Genomic DNA, 23,369 nt, shown 5'->3' with positions numbered 1-23,369 from the left:
CATGATCTCAGGGTTGGTGGGTTCCAGCCCCATGTTCGGCCCCATGAAGCACAGAGCCTGCTTCAGATTCTCTGTCTCCCTTTGTCTCTTTGTCCCTCCCCCATTCATGCTCTCTTTCAAAAGTAAATAACATAAAAAAAAAAAAAAAAGAAAGAAAGTGCAAAGTTGAGGCGGGAGAAAAAACCATGGTTAATATGTGGACCATAGTGGCCAACAGTAAGGGTAGCACTGACTTCAGAATTAGCCCTGGGCTTTTGGGAAGACAAGGTGAAAAGATGCACAATCAGCTGCATAACACTATCAGAAAGGAAGCTTATCTGATTCTGTGGAAATACAGCAAAGCCTTTCCTAACTTTGAACTCTAATGTAACTTTTTACTTGGGATTTTATTTCAGGTGATGATGCATGAAGGGCAGGGCAGTAGAGTCCAGTGCCAGAGAGCATAATTTTTGCCGTTTGGGTTTGAATTTTGCTTTAAGAGCATCTTATTCTGGGCTGTATTATCTTCATTTCTAAAATGGAGATAATAGGAGCGCTTGGGTGGCTCAGTTAAGCCTCCGACTTCAGTTCAGGTCATGATCTTGCAGTTCATAGGTTCAAGAACACCCCCTCCCCTGCCCAGCTCAGAGCCTAGAGCCTGGTTCGGATTCTGTGTTTCACTCTCTCTCTCTCAAAAATAAACTTAAAAAAAAATGGAGATAATAGTATCTACCTAGTAAAGCTGTGAAGATTCAATTAGATGAATTGTATAACTGAAATTAGCTGTTAAGAAATTGCCCAATTTTTGCCATGCTCAGTTCAGGTGTGGGGATAGAGTGATGAATAAAATAATTTTATTTTCAAGTAGATTTTACATTGGAATGGGATAGAAAGACCATAAACATGAAAGATGGATAAATAATTGCAGAGAGTGCTGTGGAAGAAATATAACAAATGCAAACATAAATTTCATCTGACTAGTTCTCTTGGCTATTTTCCAGAAAAGTCAAGGGTATACCGTTGAAATGCAACTCTGAAGTTAATCTGTTAGGGCCTAAAATAATTCTGTTCTGGCTTGTAGAATTCTTCTGCAGGCTGTTGGGAATAGGGTACAATTTTTGTTTGAAAACTCATTTGTTCCAGCTGAGCTTCAGCTGAAGCAGTTTGAAATTGTTTTCGGAGTAGAGCCTTGAGCACACCATATTTATATGCATTATATTAAATTGGTTTTAGCTTCATCATAACTACAGGTGAAAAATACTACTATTCTATTTTATTGGTTAAGTAGAGTGAGGCTTTGTCTCTATCAGGGCTCTAAAGCAGGGAAAAGATGCCTCCTCCAAATCTGTAGGACCACCATTGGTTTTCTTCTTTGCCTATTTCCCACCTGTTTCTGATTTCTTCACCTGGGCTCCTCCCCCCTCCCGCTGCGGAGGGCATTCAGCTCGCGTGCAGCCCCGCCTACCTCCCGGGGCGTGGCCATCGGTCCGGGCCCCGCCTTCGCCCAGCCCGCGAACGCCTGCCTTTTTTCCCTGACCGCGGATCGAGGGCCCGAGCGTGCGCGCGCGCCCCCGCTCGTGGCCCGGCTCGGCGTCAGGAGCGCGCTCTGTGTGGCCGCTGCCGCCATGTTGTTGTGGTTGTGAGAAGGCGGCGGCGGCAGCGAAGGAGCAGCCGGACGAAACGCTCCAGCGGCCCAGGCGCTGCCCCCCGCCGGCCCTGGCTGGGAGCCTAGTGGGGTGGCGGAGGAGGCCGTGCCGTGGCGGGCCTCGCCATGTCCTGCCGCCCGGTAAGAACGCCCCCCCCCCTCCTCCGGGGGTAAGGAGGGGCTGGAGGAGGGGCCGGCTTCGGCCCCGGCGCAGCGGCTGTCACCCTCTGAGGAGGCGGCGGCCCGTGGGGGGCTGGGGACGGCGTGCGTGGCCTGGGGAGGGGTGTCCTGGGCGGCGGCCGCGGCCGCCAGGGGGAGGCGTGGGGAGTGGGAGCGCAGTGGCCGGGCCCGGCTCGGCGCGGGGGAGGCGGGGTCCCAGGCCCCGGCGGCCATCCCGGACTCGGTGCGGACGGGCCCATGGGTCTAGGGGTGTGAAATGCTACCCCGGGAGCGTCCGGGGAAGTGCTTGCGAACCCCGGGAGGTGAGTGTATGCCCCCCCCTCCCCCCGGTTCCCGACCGGGTCTGTGGGAGTCCACTGTGGCGAGAGGCCGGAGGTCGGGGCCAGCGGAGCCCCTGAGGCGAGCGGTAAGGGCCCGGGACTTGTGGGAAGGAGGAGTGGCCGACTGTGCAGCAGGGCATCCTCCTGACCTGGTAGTACTTGGGTGGGAAGGATGGTTCGGAGGCGGTTGAGAGCTCAGGAAACACTAGGTCAGACAGCTCCGCGAAAGATTGTTATTTCTCAATTGGAAATTCTGTTGCTTCGGACCCCTGCGATAATATTGTTGCTTGTACTTTGGGCTGAAAAACTTAGTTCAAAATAGTGGGTTGAATTTTATAGGTGCTTTAATAAACTTCTCTGGGGTCTGGTAATCTCGTCAGTGAGTTTTGCACTTGATCTATTGATGTTCAGGTGTGTCTTCACCAGCCTGAGGCCTAAATTCTTGATTGGTTTAATATCTTGACGTCCACTTTATCCGACGGAATCTAATTTTTCACAACAAAAAAACCGTGCATACTCTTCTAGTTGAGGTTCAACTTCGTTTTTCGTAATGTGGACGGTGATGCCATCCAAGGCTTGGGTTGAATTACACGAAATAATTTTTTACATTAAACATTTGTGATTTGTACTTGGAGAGGTGATAGGAACTTTATTCTTTCAGGTTAAAGGCTGTTTCTGTAGGGTCAGAGACCCAAGTAGGGTGCATTGGTGGCATGCAGAAAGTCTTGCCTACTATAGCCTGTAACTTCGGTGGGTCACAGAGCTTACAGAATGACAGTTTTGAGTAAACCCAGTACAGTATGTGATATTAAACTAAATTTGGAGAGTTCCCGAATTTTAAATTGGCTGCCTGTGAAGGCCTCTTTTAGCTCTAATTACCTCCCTTATTTTCAGGTGACCCAGAGCAGTTCAAGTGACCAGCATAGTGGTACAGCCCTACTTGTAGTTAATAGCAAGCCATAGGAGAATCCATGTTTCTTAGCTTGTAGGCTAGGTTTTTTAGTTCAGTGGTTACCTAAACACGGTCATCAGAAATAGTATGGACTGTCTTAAATGTTGATTCCTAAGCTCCATGCAGGACCTGGTGAATAAAAATCTCTGTGGGTGGGGCATGGGAATCCATCCTTACAAAGCTCCATGAATGATTCTGGTCAGCCAGGCTTGTGAACCTGTGAAAGTCAGCTGTAGGTCACCTTTGGTATTCCAGAGCTTTTCTATTAATTAGGACTTCTGAGAGTGCTTTTAATTCTTTATAGAGCTTTAATTCTTATAGGGAAGAAGGGGAAGCTTGAGAAACCTAAATCTGAAAATTGAGCATCTCTTAAAATATAATGGGTTTAGATAGGGGAATCAGATTTGTTGCCAGAAGTTAGTTGTGCAAGTCTTTGGGAACATACCTGATAAAATTAGGTGCTGCTTGACTGGAGGTGTATCTAGAGATGCATCAAAAGATCCATGGGGAAAAAAAGGAGAGTGAGAGGCAGTAAGTTTACTTCTGGCTCACAAAGGAGTTCATGGTATGTGCTTCCCAACATCTCAACATCATGGTTGCTCCTAAACCATCTGACTCAGGTTTCTAGTAAAGTGAGGGTAGGGTGGATGAGTTACCAGTCATTTGAGATGATGAGGGTTGTGCACCAGGAAGGTTTATTGTGGATTGTGAAAAGTTCTTGAAACTTGCCCCAGTCCATGAGGAGTGGTCAAGTCAGTTTTTAAAGTTTATTTTGAGAGAGAGAGTGTGAGCATGCATGGGGAAGGGCAGAGAGGGAGAGAGAGAATCTGAAGCAGGCTCAGCAGTGACAGCTCAGAGCCAGATACAGAGCTCGAACCCATGAACTGTGACATCATGATCTGAGCTGAAACCGAGTCAGACGCTTCACCGACTGAGCCACCCAGGTGCCCGGTAAAGTCAGTTTTTAATTCTTTTGTAGTTCTGATTAACACCTTCTGTGGTAAAAGTGGAATAGTGAATTACCCAAGAAATATTCATATTGCAGAGGGGGTGTGGTGAGGTTCTATTTAAGTTTGGAAGAATTGGCAGAAAACGTTGGTATAGTTATGTAGAGTAGTGAAGGAGTTTGGTAAATATCCTGTCAGGTCATAGACTAGTATTTTAGAGAAGTGTATCCAGTTGAGCAAAAGGCTTTTTCTGTTTTGTTTTCTTGGTGTCTTCAGTACCTAGCATAGTTCCTAGTGTATATTGTGCTTTCAGATATTTGTTGAGCAAATGAATAGTATTTAAGATGGGGAAAAAAAAGTTATGGTGGTTGATAACATGAGTTATTAAAAACTACGTGATACCTTGTATTGGATTAAAGAGCCAGGTTTGAGCTCATGTGGTTTGGAACTTTGCAATTCCTTCAAGAGGTTCTGTATTCTAGGGGCTCCTGGCTAGCTTAGTTGGTAGAGCATGCAACTCTTGATCTCAGGGCTGTAAGTTCGAGCCCCACATTGGGTATAGAGATTACTTAAAATCTTTACAAAACAGAAGCTTCTCCCCCCCTTTTTAAGACTGTCATTGTATACTACCCTGTCCCCCAGTTTTTGGGTCTTAAATGTGTCTTTTTTAGGTTTAGTAACCCTTTTTAGTGACAGTTTATTGGATGCAGAGACATTTAGGATAACAGGAAGCTGTAGATTGACAGATTCTGTGTCATTAATTGACTGTGGGACTGCTGTTAGGAGTGTCACTTCTCTGGATCTCTGTTTTCTCATCTATATGATTAAAGGTCTATACTTGTTGATCTCAAGTAGTTTCCTCAGCCAGATTCTGCAAGTCTTTTTATTAAAAAAAACTTTTTTTAACGTTTATTTATTATTGAGAGACAGAGAGAGACAGCATGAGAATGGGAGAGGCAGAGAGAGCGGGAGACACAGAATCTGAAACAGGCTCCAGGCTCTGAGCTGTCTGCACAGAGCCTGACACGGGGCTCGAACTCACAAACCGCGAGATCATGACCTGAGCCGAAGTTGGGCACTTAACCGACAGCCATCCAGGAGCCCCTTTTTCTTCATTTCTTTTAAAAGAAATATTATGGACAGCTCTTTCTGCCCGTGGGTCCTGTCCTTGTACTCTAGTAAAATCACCTTTTTGTACCAAAAAACAAAAACAAATACATATTTTTTAAGTAAGCTCTACACTCAGCATGGGGCCTGAACTTGTGACCCCCAAGATCAACAGTTGCATGCTTTAACAGGTGTCCTTCTACAAATCTTTAATAATTTGTAATTATGTTACTTGGTATTCATCTTACATAGGCAGGTGAACTTTTTTAATTAAAAAAAAACTAAGCCCAGCATCGGGCTCTGTGCTGACAGCTTAGAGCCTGGAGCCTGCTTCGAATTCTGTGTCTCCCTCTCTGCTCCTCCCCCGCTCATGCTCTGTCTCTCTCTCTCTCCTTCAAAAACAAATAAAAACATGAAATAAAAAATAAAAACTTGAACATTTTTTGGTTTTATTTTTAGCTTATAGATTGTGGACATTGTCCTAAAGTGCTCTGAAAATTGAGTGCATGTTGCAAGTATTACGCAGAAACAACATGCTTATGCTGTTGTAATTCACTTAGTGTTGAAATCAAAATGGATTTCACATGAGGAACTTCATAATTTAGTGTGAAGCCACAAGATTAAGAATGGTTTGGGGAAGTTTGTGTAATTTATGTGCCTAGTTGTTTCTTACAGACCACCCAATTCTGTAATTTTCTATGGTGAATTTATATGTAATTTTATAATCAGTGAAACATTCACTTAAGACAGAGTGTGAGGGGCGCCTGGGTGGCGCAGTCGGTTAAGCGTCCGACTTCAGCCAGGTCACGATCTCGCGGTCCGTGAGTTCGAGCCCCGCGTCGGGCTCTGGGCTGATGGCTCAGAGCCTGGAGCCTGTTTCCGATTCTGTGTCTCCCTCTCTCTCTGCCCCTCCCCCGTTCATGCTCTGTCTCTCTCTGTCCCAAAAATAAATAAACGTTGAAAAAAAAAAATTTTTTTTAAAAGACAGAGTGTGAGATCAAATCCATACTGGATTCAAGTAGAATTTCTAATAGTTTTAGAGGCTACCAACATTAACATTCATTGCTGTTTTTAAGTCTTTATTTTGATACTAATATTGATACAATGCTCTCCATTTCTGTATCTAGAAACTTTTTAAAAAAAAGTTTATTTTTGAGAGCGTGTGAGTGGGGGAGGGGCAGAGAGGGAGACAGGATCCCTCTGTGCTGATAGAGAACCCCAAGTTGGGCTTGAACTTAGGAACCATGAGATCAGATGCTTAACTGACTGAGCCACCCAGGTGCCCCTGTATCTAGAAACTTTTAAAAAAATATGTATGTATTTTTTTATTACGTAAACTCTATGCCCAACTTGGGGCTCTCACTCAGGATCATGAGATGAAGAGTGGCATGCCCTATTGAATGAGCCAGCCAGGTGCCCCTTGTATCTAGAAACTTAACATACCTTTTAAGTTCATATTTGTGTTAGATGTTCACAATGAAAATTGTAGCATGAGAACAGGTAGAGGAGTGAATCCTGGGTTCAGGCTTGAGTTGTGTTCCTTGTTAGCTGTGTTGTTTCTGGCAAGCCACATAACCCCTCTGAACTTTAATTCCCTCATTAATAAAAGGAAGAATAATCTTTTATTTAGATAAAATGGAATGGTGTATATGAAAAGCAGTCTAAAAAGTAAGGGTATGATATATTAGAATCCTATTTTATTTTCTTAGAAGAGTTGGCTTGTGGAGCAGTGGTAAACCTAGTATGTACTGTCAGGTGTAGAAATTACTAATGTCACCAACACGGTAACAGAAAAGATTTCTGCTTCTGTAGACCTCCTAGAGAAGCCTTTTAGCACTTGCATCCTGTATGCCAATAGGAATAGTCACAGTGTGACAGGAACTTGAGTGGGATTGGGGATGTCTCACAATTGTGCAAAGGTTTGCACTTGGAATAGATTTGCTTGATTTCACCCGTTTTGTTATATTGGAGCAGTGGTAGAAGGTGGTGGAAGGAGTTTAGTATACTCTGTGTGAAGTTCAGGACTATTTTTGGGTGGTAGGTGGCAACAACATTAGGGTAAAGGTATCAATGTGGTGATCTTAGTTTAGTTTCAGAGAGAGGGAGGGAGGGGGAGGAAGGGAGAGAGAGAGAGAGAGAGAGAAAGAGAGGGAGAGAGAGGGAGGGAGGGAGACAGAGACAGGCAGAGGCAGAGAATCCCAAGCAGGCTCCACACTGTCAGCATAGGGCCTTATGTGGGGCTAAATCTCACAACTGTGAGATCCTATCCTGAGCTAAAATCAAGAGTCTGACGCTTAACTGGCTGAGCCACCAAGGTGCCCCATCAATGTGGTGATCTAAAAATAAAGCATTAAAAGAAATAAAAAAAAAATCAGCACATTGCAAATGATAAATGTATTGATTTGAGAAACTTTTTATATGTTTATATACTGGGTTGCAACGCAAAAAATGTTTTTTCTTGAGTTGTTAAACTTTGAAGCAATTGCTTAGGGATATGGTATCTGGGCTTTGTAGTCAGGATGACTGTCTAAGATAGTAAAGCATAAAACAAATTAAAAACTGCAAGGAAATTATGAAGCTAGGTTAAATAAAAGCTGTTTTGTCAAGGGTAAGGTACCTTTTACCTCTGTTATAAAGTCCGTTTGATGAACAAAGGTAAGACATAGATTTATGCAAATGTTCTTAAGCAGTCTTTCCTTTTTTTTTTTAATTTAATTTTTATTTTTTTAAAATTTACATCGAAATTAGCATACAGTGCAACGTTGATTTCAGGAGTAGATTCCTTAGTGCCCCTCACCCATTTAGCCCATCTCCCCTCCCACAACCCCTCCCGTAACCCTCAGTTTGTTCTCCATATTTGAGTCTCTTCTGTTTTGTCCCCCTCCCTGTTTTTATATTATTTGTTTCCCTTCTGTTATGTTCCTCTGTTTTGTCTCTTAAAGTCCTCATATGAGTGAAGTCATATGATTTTTGTCTTTCTCTGACTAATTTCACTTAGCATAATACCCTCCAGTTCCATCCATGTAGTTGCAAATGGCAAGATTTCATTCTTTTTGATTGCCAAGTAATACTCCATTGTATATATATACCACATCTTCTTTACCCATCCATCCATCGATGAACATTTGGGCTCTTTCCATACTTTGGTTATTGTTGATAGTGCTGCTAAAAAACATGGAACGCTTCACAAATTTGAGTGTCATCCTTGCGCAGGGGCTATGCTAATCTTCTCTGTAATCATTCCAATTTTAGTATATGTGCTGCTGAAGTGAGCACTTAAGCACTCTTTCCTTAAATGACTGCTTGGTAACTACAGAGGTATTGTCTTGATGCTGACTACTACAAAGTATCATCTTGAATATGTCCAGGCCTGGATCTATTTTGTACCTATTTCACACAATATTTAGAATGATTTTATTATTAAAGATAGTAGCAAGTTTTCCTGATTTCCTCTGGGTTCTAAGTTTCCTTTTTTTTTAAAAATGTATGTTTATTAAAAAAAATTTTTTTTTAATGTTAGTTTTTGAGGGAGAGGGACAGAATATGAGCAGGGGAGGGACAGAGAGAGGGAGACACAGAATCTGAAGTAGGCTCTAAGCTCTGAGCTGTTGGCACAGAGCCTGACGTGGGGCTTGAACCCACGAACTGTGAGATCATGATCTGAACCAAAGTTGGACACTTAACTGACTGAACCACCCAGGCACCCCTAAATGTATGTTTATTTTTGTGGGAGAAGGAGCGAGTGCGCATGTGAGCAGGGGAGGGGTAGATAGGAAGATAGAACTCTGAAGTGGGCCTGGGCTCCATGCTGACAGCAGAGAGCTGGATGAGGGGCTTGAAACTCACCAACCATGAGATCATGACCTGAGCTGAAGACACTTAACCAACTAAGCCACCTAGGTGCCCCCCAAGTTTAATTTTTTAGTAGCTAATGCTTTTATAACTTAGTTCCAGAAGAGAAATATAAACTCATTTCGTTCTCTAAATTATTCATAGATTGATAAGCTGGCAAAATAATAAGGAATTATCATTATATTGATAAATTCTAACATATTTGGAAAGAATTGGTCTAAAGACAAAATGGCTAATTTAAAATAGGGTAGTTCTTATTCTTTTGTTCTAAGCTTATTTTTCTATAATATAAATCTTTAATTGTAAAGTATTTAGACTGATTCCATAAATCTTATGGGGCCAAGTAGAGTGTTCATAAAGAGTTTTTTGGGGGGCACCTGGGCTCAGTTGGTGAAGCATCTGATTCTTGATCTTGGCTCAGGTCATGATCTCATGGTTGTTGAATTCTAGCCCCTGCATCTGGGCTCTGTGCTGACAGCACTGAGCCTGCTTGGGATTCTCTGTCTCCCTCTTTCTTCCCTCCCCCCCCCCCCCCGCCATAAATAATAAACATTAAAACATTTTTGGAAGTGCTACAGGGTAATAATAAGGAATTTTAACTTAGTCTAATTTTAAAAAAAAGTTTATTTTGAGAGAATGTGCATGAGCAGGGGAGGGGCAGAGAGAGAGAGAGAGAGAGAGAGAGAGAGAGAATATCCTAAGCAGGCTCCTTGCTGTCAGTACAGAGCCCCATGCAGAGCTCGAACTCAGGAACTGAGATCAGGACCTGAGCTGAAACCAAGAGTCAGGCACTTAACTGAGCCAACCAGGTACCACTTATTATTTTTATTAATTTTTTAAAATGTTTATTTTTTGAGAAAAAAAGTAAACGGGGGAGGGGTAAAGAGAGGGTGACACAATCTGAAGCAGGCTTTAGGTTCTGAATTGTCAGCACAGAGCCTGATGCAGGCCTTGAACTCATAAACCTCGAGATCGTGACCTGAGCCGAAGTTGGATGCTCAACTGACTGAGCCACCTAGGCGCCCCTAATTTAGTCTAATTTTTAATTTCAAAATCAGGTTGTTATTTCTGATTATGAAAGCTGTAAGTACATATTCAGTGTGTGTGTGTGTGGGGGAACCCTACAAAAAACAAAATTGAGATAACTCAGGACAATGAAATAGAGATAACCCATAATTCCACTTAAATGTGATGTTTGGTATTTTCCTTTTTTCTTATACATTATCTACTGAATACTTAAAAAGAACAACTTTCCATGTCAAATTGATGTTCTGTTCATGGTTACTTAGTGTTCTGTGATACAGATGCATCATAGTGTACAACAGTTTCCCATTAATGGACATTTTCAATTTTTCTCTTAAAACAGTGCTGTCATGAATTCTTTTGGACCTTTTTTATACAATTGTGCTATTTCCATAGGCTAAATTTCTAAAAGTGGGCTTACATGGTCAAAGGGTTTGTGTGCTAAAAAAATTTTTTTTAAAGATTTTTATACTTCTATATTATTGTTTCATAATTTTTAAATTGAGGCTTCACTTTCTTAGGGCAGTTTTAGGTTCACATAAAGATTGAGGGGAAGTTACAGAGATTTCTCACATACTTTCTTGCCAGCACACATGCATAACCTCTTCCATTTTCAGCATCTTCCACCAGAGTGGCACATTTGTTAACAATTGATGATGTGACATTGACACATCATAATCACCCAAAGGCCATAGTTTACTTTATGACTCACTCTTAGTGTTGTGCATTCTATGGGTTTTTACAAGGTATATGACATGACATCGTAAAGACTGTTTTCACTGCCCTAAAGATCTTATGTATTCCACCTATTCATTGCTCCTTTCTGCCCCCAAATGCTGGCAGGCAACTACTGATCTTTATACTGTCTCCCCCCAAAATTTTTTTTATGTTTATTTTTGTGGGGGGCGAGAGGCAGAGAGAGAGAGAGGGAGACACAGAATCTGAAGCAAGCTCTAGGCTCCAAGCTGTCAGCACAGAGCCTAATGTGGGGCTGGAACCCATGAACTTCAAGAATGCTTAACTGACTGAGCCACGCAGGTGCCCTGGGTACATTCAGATTTAAAATGCACTTGGGGCACCTGGGTGGCTCAGTCAGTTGAGTTTCCGACTTTGACTCAGGTCATGATCTCACAGTTCACAGGCTCTGTGCTGACAGCTGGGAGTCTGGAGCCTGCTTCTATTCTGTCTTCCTCTCTTCTGCCCCCTCCTGCTCGCACTGTCTCTGTCTCTCAAAAATAAACATTAAAAAATTTTTGAATGTATTCAAGGTGTCCTATAGATAGGATGTCTATTAAAACATTAATGTTTTTCATTTTTTTTTTTATATCTGAGGGAGAGAGAGACAGTGTGAGCAGGGGAGGGGCAGAGAGATGGAGACAGAATCTGAAGCAGGCTCCAGGCTTTGAGCTGTCAGCAAGGAGCCTGACGCGGGGCTCCAACTCAGTGAGATCGTGACCTAAGCCAAAGTTGGATGCTTAACCGATTGAGCCACTCAGGGACCCACGATGTCTATTTTAAAGTCCCACCAACAGGGTGCCTGGGTGGCTCAGTCGGTTAAGCGTCCTACTTCAGCTCAGGTCATGATCTCGTGGTTTGTGAGTTCCAGTTCCAGTCCCGCATTGGACTCTGTGCTGACCCCTAGGATCCTGGAGTCTGCTTTGGATTCTCTATCTCCCTCTCTCTCTGCCTCTTCCCCGCTCATGCTCTGTCTCTCTCTCTCTCTCAGAAATAAATGAAACGTTAAAAAAAATAACAAAGTTCTACCAACAGTATTTTAGTGTCCAGTTCCTCATATTCTTGCTAGTGATTTATTATCTTTTAATTTGTTGGTGGGAATTTAACATAGTTTGGGAATAGTTTTCCTTTTGCTCTTTTTTCAGCATCGGATCTTAGCCTCTACAGTTTAACTCTGTGGAAGGGGCAAGTAAAAATGAAAGTGCAGTGACAGAATAGTCCAGTGGTCTCTAAACTTTTTGATCCTCTCAATAGCAAAAAAATTTTGAGCATTAATCCTCAATCCTGAAGTATTTAATTTACATAAAATATGTATGGTAACAGGTTATTGTGTACCTTATAAAATATAAACAAAGAATTATCAAGGATGAGCATTAAAAATAAAATTCAAACATTTTTATTCTTTCCCCCATGGAGCATATTGGATGTTCCTTGGTGGTATATTTTACTTTGCTTTGGATATCACTGCTTTAGACTCTTAAGATTTAATGTTGGGCCTTTATGTATGATTGTTTTTGGCATTTCCTCTGGTTCTGCAGATGGTCCAGCCTAATTGGATTATGATAGTCTTTAAAGCGTTCCATGCATTTGAGAGTCATATCTGCAATAAGGGCAAACATAAACATTGTTCAAAGTACAGTTTGATAACCTTTTGTCGTTGTTGAGGTAGTTGAATTCGAAAAGGGAAAATCATAGAATAGGAAACAATCTAAGTAGTCTGTTCCTCTTAGATTTGAAGAACTGGTATCGTGTAAGGTATATTTTAAAATGTGCTTTATGGAAAGTGGTTTGGTTATAACATAGCTCTGTTTTCTAAGAGCTTAGAGACTGAGGGAAGGGATGAATAATTGCTACTTTGCTTGTGAAGTACCACAATTAACATGTCACTGTAACTCCATTTGGAAGAGCCTGAACCTTTAACTTTTAAAAAGTGCTTTACTGGGGCGCCTGGGTGGCGCAGTCGGTTAAGCGTCCGACTTCAGCCAGGTCACGATCTCGCGGTCCGTGAGTTCGAGCCCCGCGTCGGGCTCTGGGCTGATGGCTCGGAGCCTGGAGCCTGTTTCCGATTCTGTGTCTCCCTCTCTCTCTGCCCCTCCCCCGTTCATGCTCTGTCTCTCTCTGTCCCAAAAATAAATAAACGTTGAAAAAAAAAATTTTAAAAAGTGCTTTATTGGGCTGAAACTTTTTATGGTGAATCTTTGATTAAAAACTAACTTTATATGCTAAGCGAAATTAGAGAAAGACAAGTATTTTATGACTACACTCATATGAGGACCTTAAGATACAAAACAGATGAACATAAGGGAAAGGGAAGCAAAAATAATATAAGAACAGGGAGGGGGACAAAACATAAGAGTCTTAAATATAGAGAACAAACAGGGTTGCTGGAGGGGTTGTTGGGCAGGGGGATGGGCTAAAGGGTAAGGGGCTTAAGGAATCTACTCCTGAAATCATTGTTGCACCATATGCTAACTAACTTGGATGTAAATTATAAAAAATAAATAAATTACAGAAAGTAAAAAAAAAAAAAAGTAACTTTATTAAGTTTGAATAAGTTCCTTTTGATTTGTGCCCCCCTCCCACCAAGTTATGAAATCAGGAAGTGGTGCTTTTTGTATTAGAAAGATGAGTCTCCCTTTGTCCTCCCATCCTGGGGAACTTAATTTCAGTTATTTCATACAGGTAGGTCATTGTCAGAGAAAGATAATATTAAGGTCTTAGAGATTGTGAAAAGCAAACTTGTGTGATTATTTTTTGCCAGCTGAAAGAAATGAGATAATTTACATTGAAGATGATTGCTGTATATAGTACTTTGGAAAAAAGGCTAGGTATCTCTTTTTAAACCTTATGATTTATAAGGTGCTTTCAAGTGTATTCTTAGACCCTCAAGGATTTAAGAGCATAATTTAATGAGTGATGATTTCCATTCCTTTGAGGCTACATGCATTGTGTTTGACATCATCTTTAAAGAGGTAGACTGTAAGCCCTACGGAAGTAAGTATTGATGGCTGTTCTCCCTCATTCCCCAGCACTTATATAATGCCCAGTACATAGTAAACTATTAATGTTTATGGACTGTTTAAACTCTTACATATTTTTTACACGTGTAAATAAGTAATAGTGTTATAAAACCTATAGTTAAAATTTTCTGTAGTTCTTTTATCTGATGTGCACAGAAAATGTTTTTTTGGGGGGAGAGGGCATTACTTTTACGTTAGCCTTTCATAGATCTTATTTTTTTATTTTTTTTTCAGCCTTTCAGATATTTTACCTTCTCCTAAGGATAGTATCAAGGCGACAGAAAAATCAGTCTTGATTTAATTTCTTTTACTATGTGTGTCCTTTTTACTGCCAAGATCTGTATGTGTGTGTGTATGTGAGAGCTTTATGCAGTAGGTTGCTACTTAAAAAGGAAACATTAGTCTGTCTTTGGGTATATAGTGGTTCTTGAAACATGGACTCCGTGGTTTGCCATGGGGTGAATGAAAAGGAGCACATGTGATTTTTCTCATTTGTCTCATTACTCTCCAGTTCCATATTATATGTGGTTTTGGCTTGGAAAACACTGAAGAAAATTAGTCTTCCAAAGAACTAGTATGTTTTTTCTCTTGTGTTCAGGCGTACCTAAAATCTTGTTTACTTAGTGAACTAATATATTTTTATAAATAAGAGGGAGAGACCTTGGAAAGATAAGAATAGAAATACTGTGATTAATTTCTGGCTAGTGGGATAGTATAGCTGTTTTCTGCTTCATATCCTTCTGTAGTTTTCCAATTTTCTAGGAGCATGCAGTACTCTTATGATTAGGAAAAACTGCTATTTTAAAGTGCATTTTAATGTCTTTAGCTTTCATTGAGTGTCTTATGAGGGTTTAAATCATAGTCACCAGTGAGAAAGTGGGTAGTTAACTGGCTCCAGTTCCTAAGCATGGTGGCAGTTGTAGGAAGTGGTAGGGGAAGACTGGGTCAAACTTATTTGAATTTTTTCACTGTAAACTCCATTATGACTGAGATTGCATTTTGATCAAATTTAAACACAAGACCTCCATCTAATTTTCTTCTTGCTGATGAGCTTATTTGAGAATTATGAATGATGCTTTGAAAGGAAAAATCAGATTCTGTGAATCCTAAACACAGGACTCACCTGAATTCCCACTTCTGCTGACTTGCCAGGTGGACTTGAACAAGTTCTGTAGTGGGGTGTGTGTGTGTGTGTGTGTGTGTGTGTGTGTGTGTGTATGTTGTAAATATCAAGTGGGATTATAGCAACTCAGAAGTGATAGGATTTTTATGTGTGTAATTTGAACTGGAGGTTTGTTTATTTTAAGATCTTATTTTTAAGTAATCTCTGTACCTGGTATGGGGCTTGAACTTAGAACATGTGGCTCTTGATCTTGGGGTTTTATCAACTGAGCCAGCCAGGTGCTCTAGAACTGGAGGATATTTAGATAAATGACTTTTATGAGGATGTAGTCTCTTTGGGGTTTCGGTATTAATATACAGCTGGAAGTTGAGCCACTGTAAGTTTATATACTAATCATGATATTTTAGGAAGATCTATGTAATATATATCCTTTAGGGTTTAAGTGATTAGATAGAGCCTATCAGTGTGTGTTCTTAGTTTTCTGCACATTAAATTTCAGATTTCTGGGATAAGGCATTTGTACTTATCTATTTATTTTTTTAAAGAGTAAGATTAAAATTGAAGAGACATCAAGGTAATAAAGGTAGGTACTAAAGTTCATGGGGGCTTTTTAGTTACAAGTTTTATAGCAAAGACTAACAAGCCTGTCCAAAAAAAAAAAAAAATACCCTATAGAAGTCTCTAAAGCCAATTTTCCTCTGTTCCTAAATTCCATACCCTGCCTTTCCTTTTTTGAATGTAAAATTTAGGGCACCTGGGTGGCTGTTAGTTAAGCATCTGACTTCAGCTCAGGTCATGGTCTTGCAGTTCTTGAGTTTGAGCCCTGCATCAGGGTCTCTGCTGTCAGCATAGAGCCTGCATCAGATCTTCTGTCCTCCTCTCTCTCTGCTTCTCCCCTGCTCACTCTCTCTCAAAAAATAAACATTAAAAAAAATTAAGATTTAAATATTTCAAAAATTCAGAAAAATAGAGAATAATTTAACAAATGCCATGTACTTAATAGGTGTTGATTTAGATTTGACATCTTGTTAGATTTGTCTGAAGGTGTGTTTATGTATTTTTTTAATAATTTTTTTAATGTTTATTCATTTTTGAGAAACAGAGCATGGGTGGGGGAGGGGCAGAGAGAATGAGACAGAATGGTAGGCTCCAGGCTCTGAGCTGTCAGCACAGAGCCCGATGTGAGGCTCAAACTCGTCAACTGCAAGATCATGACCTGAGCTGAAGTCAGACACTTAACTGACTGAACCACCTAGGTGCCCCATAGGTATACCCATTTTTAAAGACTATGTGGTAATTAATTAATTTTTAATTTTTTTTGTATTTAATTTTAAAACATTTATTTAATTAATTTTGAGAGAGAGAGAGAGGCAGGAAGGGAGGGAGAGAGAGAATCCCAAGTAGGCTCCGCACTGTCAGCGCAGAGCCTGATGTGGGCTTGAACTCGTGAGATCATGACCTGAGCCAAAATCAGGAGTTGGACACTTAACTGACTAAGCCACCCGGGTGCCCCTGAAACTTTTTAAAGTTTATCTGTACACCCAGTGTGGGGCTCTAGCTCAGTACCTCAAGATCAAGAGTTGCATGTTCCACCACCTGAGCCAGCAAGCTAACCCCTGTGTAGTTTTTTTTTTTTTTTTTTTAAACTTTTTATAGACACACTACAATTATCCTAGTCCCTTACTAATTGACAGCTAGGGAATTTTTTTTTTTTTTTTTTTTGCTTTTTTTAAATTCTCAGATGTGTTGTCTGTAATGGATAGTCTTGTACTTTATACTTTTGAACAACAGGATGATTTCAACAGAAGTAGTTCTGTGGAATAAATTCTTGGAGAATAGAATTGCATGTAATAAATATTGAGCTTTTATATTAAAGCTAAACCAATATGCATATTTGTGACTTTCTTATTCCTGGTCTGTTCATTTAGGTCTGTTCAAAATTGATGCTATGTATGAGATACTGAGATGGATAGTTTCCTGGTATACAGACTAATACATTAAAATTGCATTGTAGAGGGGCACCTGGTCAGCTCAGTGGGTAGAGTATGCAACTCTTGAGCTCGGGTGTATGAGTTCACACACCACATTGGGCATACAGCTTATTTAAACAAAAAATTGCATAGTAGAGACTAAGAAGAGTCTCAGCTTTATGTAGATAAGGCACACAAAGCTGAGATTGGGAAATGGTTTTGGTTTTGTTAGCCAGGACAGAAGATCGAAGATACAAAGACAAATTTGTAAAGTGTGTTGACTACGAATTGTTGAAATCAAATGATTAAGGTGTTTGAATTTTCTTTTACTCTTTGTACTGAGCTCTTTCTTGAGATCAAAGGAAATTTTGGGGAAGATCTGTCTAGTGGCACTGTGCATAATTGGGAGCAGGCGAAGATTGGAAAACAGTGAAGAATTTGTACTGTACATAAAATTCGGTAACAAGGACCTGAATTGAGGTGGTGGGCAAGGTGGTAATTCAGATGACCAGATTAAAGTAAAAGATTTAGTTGACATGCTGAAGGAAATAGGCAAACATTTGTGAACTAGTTGAATGGGAAGTAAGCAAGAATTCAAAGTTGGTGGGTTTTGGGTCTTGGTGAATAGTGATAGTACAGAAATGTGAAATTGGGAGGAGGAGCTGGTTTTGGAAAAGGACTAAAATGAAATCCTTCACAGATTTAACATTGAGGCCAGGGGATATACAAGTAAAAATGTCCTGCAGGAGTTTGGAGATACAGAATTTGAGGTAGAAGAAGGGTAGGTAGGCCTTATCTGGATGTGATCTTGAACCTAGAAGAGTCAAAGATTGACTTTTAGGGGGTGGTGGAAGAAGATAAATTAAAACTTTTAAATTAGGTTAATGAGGCACAGTGGAAGCAGAGAAGAGAGGATTTACAAATTAAGCGATAATCAGTTAAGTTTGAGTGAAATGAGAGAAAATGAGAGCTAAGGAAATAACTGGATTTGGTGATTCATACTAGTCATTGATCATAATTCTTTTAGATTAATTTTAGCATAGTAAAGGGCTGAGGGTGAGTGGGAGATGAGACAGCATATATAGAACCAGTGCTGGGGCACCTTCTGAATCTGACTTCTGATTTCAGCTCAGGTCATGATCTCATGGTTTGTTAAGTTTGAGACTTGTGTTTCTTGTTAAGTTTGAGACTTGGGATTCTCTGTCTTCCTCTCTGTCTGCAACCTCGCTCACTCTCTTGCTCGCTGTCTCGCTCGCTCTCTCGCAAGTAAATTAAAAAAAAAAAAAAAAAAAGGGCCAGTGCTGGTCAGTAGAACTTCCTCTGATGATACTTCTGACATTCAATCAGTATCTGCACTGTCTAGTATATATTGAGCATTTGAAATTTGGCTACTTTGACCAACGAACTAAATTTAGCTGTATATGGCTAGTGGCTGTCATGTTGGATAGCATGGATTATGGACTCAGTGAAGCAGATGTAGATTAAGCCATAGGAAGAAATCTCCGGATAAAATAGATGCATTTAGTTATCTAAAAATTTGTTGCAATGCAGTCAAAATGTTGTTGGAATTATATATTCTAGTGCAAACCAGATTTTTACATCTTTATTTTTTTTGTGTTCAGTGTTGGCAATAATTGATAATTCTTACCAGTGTATAAGAGCAACATTAAAGAATGTAATTTTAAGACAATTATGGTCTGAAATCTCTTCGTGGTGTTTTTTTCTTGTCTGGAAAAAAGTTGCAATTCAAATTTTACTGATGAAATAATATTTATTGAGACATTTTGGGTCTATGCTTTTTTCAACTAAAAGTAACAAAAAATTTTCTATTTTAGAAATCTCATTGGGGACTCTTAACCATCAATTTGTTCTCTATAATTATCAGAGAGGTAGGGGGATGGGTGAAATAGGTGATGGATTTTAAGGAGTGCATTTGAAATGAAAGCTTAAATTTGTTTTATTTTTTTGAGAAAAAAGAAATCTCATTGAGAGAGGGAATACCAGTTATACTTTAAAATAAATCAATATTTAGATATTTTATTGCTTGAGAAATGGTTTGCTTTGAGAATGATTTATGGTTTAAATTTGAGTATTTGGTAGTGTTGAGAGAATGTTTCTTTCTTTTTTTTTTAATGTTTTATTCTTTTTTTTTAATTAATTTTTTTTTTTGTAACGTTTATTTATTTTTGAGACAGAGAGAGATAGAGCATGAACGGGGGAGGGGCAGAGAGAGAGGGAGACACAGAACCCAAAGCAGACTCCAGGCTCTGAGCCATTAGCCCAGAGCCCGATGTGGGACTTGAACTCACGGACCGTGAGATCATGACCTGGGCTGAAGTCGGACGCTTAACCGACTGAGCCACCCAGGCGCCCCATTTTAATGTTTTATTCTTGAGAGAGCGCGCACAAGCAGGGGAAGGGCAGAGAGAGGGGGGGAAACAGAATCTGAAGTGGGCTTGGTGCTGACAGCAGAGAGCCCAATATGGGGGTTGAACTTGGAAACTTCAAGCTCATGATCTGAGCCGAAGTCAGACACTTAGCTAACTCAGCTACCCTACGAACATTTGTTATCTGGCTAACCTTTTGTTTGCAAAAAGAAGAATTAAAAGTATACATGAAAGAACCTATTTATAAGACAATAAACTGTGTAATTCCATTTTTATAAGGTTTAAAAAACAGACAGTGGAAGTCAGGATAATGGAATGGAAGTCAGTAGATGGTAATGGAAGTCAGAATAATGGTTATCTTGGGGCACCTGGGTGGCTCAGTCGGTTGGGCATCCGACTTCGGCTCAGGTCATGATCTCACGGTTTGTGGGTTCGAGCCCTGCGTCACGCTCTGTGCTGACCGCTCAGAGCCTGGAGCCTGCTTGGGATTCTGTGTCTCCCTCTCTCTCTGCCCCTCCCCCTCTCAAGCTCTGTCTCTCTCTCTCTCAAAAATAAACATTTAAAAAAAATAAAAGTGTTCTCTCTCTTTACATTCCTATATAAAACATACATCCTAATTAAAAAAAAAAGAATAATGGTTATCTTGGTGGTGAGCATAAGGGAGACTTTAGGAGTGCTGGTAATATTCTATGTCTTGATCTGGGTGATGATTTTTTTTTTTAATTTTTTTTTTTTAAGTTTATTTTTGAGACAGAGAGAGACAGAGCATGAATGGGGGAGGGTCAGAGAGAGGGAGACACAGAATCGGAAGCAGGCTCCAGGCTCTGAGCCATCAGCCCAGAGCCCGACGTGGGGCTCGAACTCACGGACCGCGAGATCGTGACCTGGCTGAAGTCGGACGCTCAACCGACTGAGCCACCCAGGCACCCCTGGATGATGATTTTTTATTTTAACTTTTTTTAATTTTTTTTTTTAATTTAAAAAAAAATTTTTTTTTTAACGTTTTATTTATTTTTGAGACAGAGAGAGACAGAGCATGAACGGGGGAGGGGCAGAGAGAGAGGGAGACACAGAATCGGAAGCAGGCTCCAGGCTCTGAGCCATCAGCCCAGAGCCCGACGCGGGGCTCGAACTCACGGACCGCGAGATCGTGACCTGAGCTGAAGTCGGCCGCTTAACTGACTGAGCCACCCAGGCGCCCCTTAACTTTTTTTAATTTTGAGAGCACATGTGCACACGTTTGCACACGTTTGGGAGGATCAGAGAGAGAGGGAGAGAGAGAATCCTAAGCAGGCTCTGCACTGTCAGCGCTGAGCTTGATGTGGGGCTTGAACTATGAACTGTGAGATCATGACCTGAGCTGAAATCAAGAGTCAGTTGCTTAACTGACATAGCCACCCAGGTGCCCTTGGGTGATGATTTCATTGTTGTCTTCAGGCAACTGTTTATGAGAATCATTGAGTTTTATACAGACTATGTGCACTTTATGTTATACCTGTTTTTAAAACTTAAACCCTCTTACAAAATTTTAGTAAACATCAGTTGAATGTGTCTCCCTTTAGCTTTTTAAATTTTTCTACTTCTGTTCATAAAGAAATATACTTAATGATGAAACATTTTGCCTTTTTCAATTATGATATAAAACATACAGATACAGAGGAGTGCACAAAGAAGTGTATAGCTTAATGAATTTTAAAATGAATAAATTGGAGGGTTTTTTAAACAATGTTTATTTAAAAAAGGTTTTTAATTTTTTTATTTTTTAATGTTTATTTTTGAGAGAGATAGACATAGAGTGTGAGTGCAGGAGGGTCAGAGAGGGAGACACAGAATTCGAAGCAGGCTCCAGGCTCTGAGCACAGAGGCCAACCCGGGGCTGGAACTCATGAACCATGAGATCATGACTGAGCCAAAGTTAGAGGTTTAACTGACTGAGCCACCCAGGTGCCCCTAAATGTTTATTTTTGAGAGAGAGCACGACAGTGCACCTAGTGGAGGAGGGGTGGAATGGGGGAGGACAGAGGATCTGAAGCAGGCTCTGTGCTGACAGCAGAGAGCCGATGCGGGGCTTAAACTCGCAAACCATGAGATCATGACCTGAGCTGAATTTGTACGCTTAACTGAGTGAGCCACCCAGGCATCCCAAGGAGGGTTTTTTTTTTTGTTGTTGTTGTTGGTTTTGTTTTTGGTGTGTCATACCTGTGTCCATCAGAAGGGAAGGAGTTGATGGGGGGCCAAAATACTAGGAGCAGTCTTCTGAAATCTCAGAACCGCAGATCCTCATCTTGGCTCTGCCTTCACCTTACTATCTCTTTGGACAAGTCATTTAACTTATTTGAGCCTTAGATTTTTCTCTACAACAGGGGTAATACTTAATGTTCTTTGTAAGGTGACTCGGTGCAATTCAGGTAAAATTATAGGAACAAAGAATGGTATTACTAGATAGGTGTTTGGGGCATTGAATTTAGGTCTCTTACCTTAAAGGGCAGAATTGTGATAGATAAAGGTAAAATGATTTGTCCAAGGACACATAGCTCATTATTATTAATTTATATCAGCTTAAAACTTTCTGAGGCTTAATGTCATGCACTATTCTAAATGATTACATGTGTATTAACTCATTTGTCTAGAATTATTCCCAGAGGTAGGTATAATTATTCTAATTTACTGATAAGAAGATTGAGGCAAAAAGATTAAATAACTTGCCTGGATAGTTGAGTTCTTGAACCTGAGCTCTTAACCATTTTGCTATCCTGCCTAGTTAAGTGAAAGCATTTAAAAATTTTAGGCAAATGTTAGTATCTTTCAATAATCTCTTGGAGGTTGGAGATCTTGGAGATCATGACCTGAGAAGAGATTGAGTTGGATGCTTAATGACTGAGCCACCCAGGCACCCCGAGAATAATTTGTTATATAAATAATCTTGTAGTGTAAACTGTAAATCATTAGAATTTTCTTTAAGGAAGTAGGCAGACATACTTAATCAATGGATAAATTTGCTTATAAAACTCCTTAGTGCGTTAGTTCATGTTTTATGTTTTTAGTAGCTCTTGAATTGTGAGTCCTTGACTTTGTTTTATTCCTCTAAGTGGCAAAATGGTTACGTAATTGGTTGATAAATAAAACATGTTTAGCTACAGAATTCCTGCTCCATTTCCTCCCTTCTCCCAAGATGGCTGGAAGTATTAATATTGGTAGCAGTAGATTCATGTAAACAAGATATAAAGCTTCTGTTTTGTGGTTTATGGTTGATTAGCTACTTGAATTAAATTACCCTCTTTGTCACTAGGTAGTGAACTTTTCTTTTTTTGCAATATGAGGCCAAGAGAAAGAGATGGGAGACCTTTTTACCTTAGAAAAGAGATTGCAGGCAATTTTTGCAAGTTAATGTTTTGAGGTTCCAATTCTGACCCTGCAGAGGACTACAGAAACCATAGGTGGTTTCACACTTTCAAGAATAGTATGTGTGTGCGTGTGTGTGTTTCTTTTGTTTAGTCTAGAATCTTAGCTTAAACCCTTTAGATTTAAATCCTATGATTGAAGTACTTGGTGTACAGAGCTATAGATTCTTGCAGGAGTGTACATTTCTTCTGAGTTAAAATATTCAGGAAACAGAATATTGTGTTTAGAACCAGGAGATACTACATTTCAAATATGATCATTTGGTAAGTGAATTATTTTGTTTGTAGGCTATCATGTTTCTAGCCTTTTTACGTGAAAATACCTACCTGGAGATGCCCAACCTTGACAGTAATGGAGATTGCAAATTAACAGTTAGTTTTCTGTGTGTGGTTGCTTGATAGGGACAAGACTTAGGCTTTTGTTTTTTCTGATACTACACTGTTGGTGATCCAAGTCTAGAATTCCAGCGTAAGGTTGCCAATATTAAAAACATGGGAATATGGAGGTAACAACTATGGGTCCAATATTACAGATAAGATTTTAATTAGCTGTATTAGTTGCCACTTAATTTTCACTGCTGTCTTTGAAGTAGGCAGGGCAGGCCATATTGTTACTCACACTTTACAAGTGAATAAATTGTTTCACTGCTGTCAGGACTTGTCTGAAGTTGCACTGCTAGTGAATAGCTGAGTTAGAACCCAGATCTTCTGACATCAAGTTGTATATT

General features: G+C 40.3%; 1 protein-coding gene and 1 non-coding gene across 8 annotated transcripts in view; one reads left to right on the top strand and one right to left on the bottom strand.

Annotated features, from left to right (window-relative positions):
• The first annotated feature begins 1,568 nt into the window (after positions 1-1,568).
• MTMR3 (myotubularin related protein 3) overlaps positions 1,569-23,369 on the top strand; it is a 151,086-nt gene continuing 129,285 nt past the window's right edge. For 4 of the 7 annotated variants that reach the window (XM_047088013.1, XM_047088016.1, XM_047088010.1 and 1 more), the window contains exon 1: positions 1,569-1,765. The gene's annotated coding sequence lies outside the window, so the exon portion shown is untranslated. Of the gene's footprint in view, positions 1,766-2,015; positions 2,107-23,369 lie in introns of those variants that run through there. The other 3 variants (XM_047088017.1, XM_047088015.1, XM_047088012.1) reach the window with 2 other exon arrangements.
• Positions 8,299-8,406, bottom strand: LOC124518552 (U6 spliceosomal RNA). Its single transcript, XR_006963682.1, has one exon. It is a non-coding gene; the product is annotated as a U6 spliceosomal RNA (small nuclear RNA).

Source organism: Lynx rufus, unplaced genomic scaffold, assembly GCF_022079265.1.
Source record: "Lynx rufus isolate CCGP_SWC_20201006 ecotype Redwood Valley unplaced genomic scaffold, mLynRuf1.p SCAF_24, whole genome shotgun sequence".
NCBI classification, from domain to species: domain Eukaryota; kingdom Metazoa; phylum Chordata; class Mammalia; order Carnivora; family Felidae; genus Lynx; species Lynx rufus.
The sequence above is the reverse complement of the archived record's forward strand: the minus strand, read 5'-3'. Positions and strand labels throughout refer to the sequence as shown.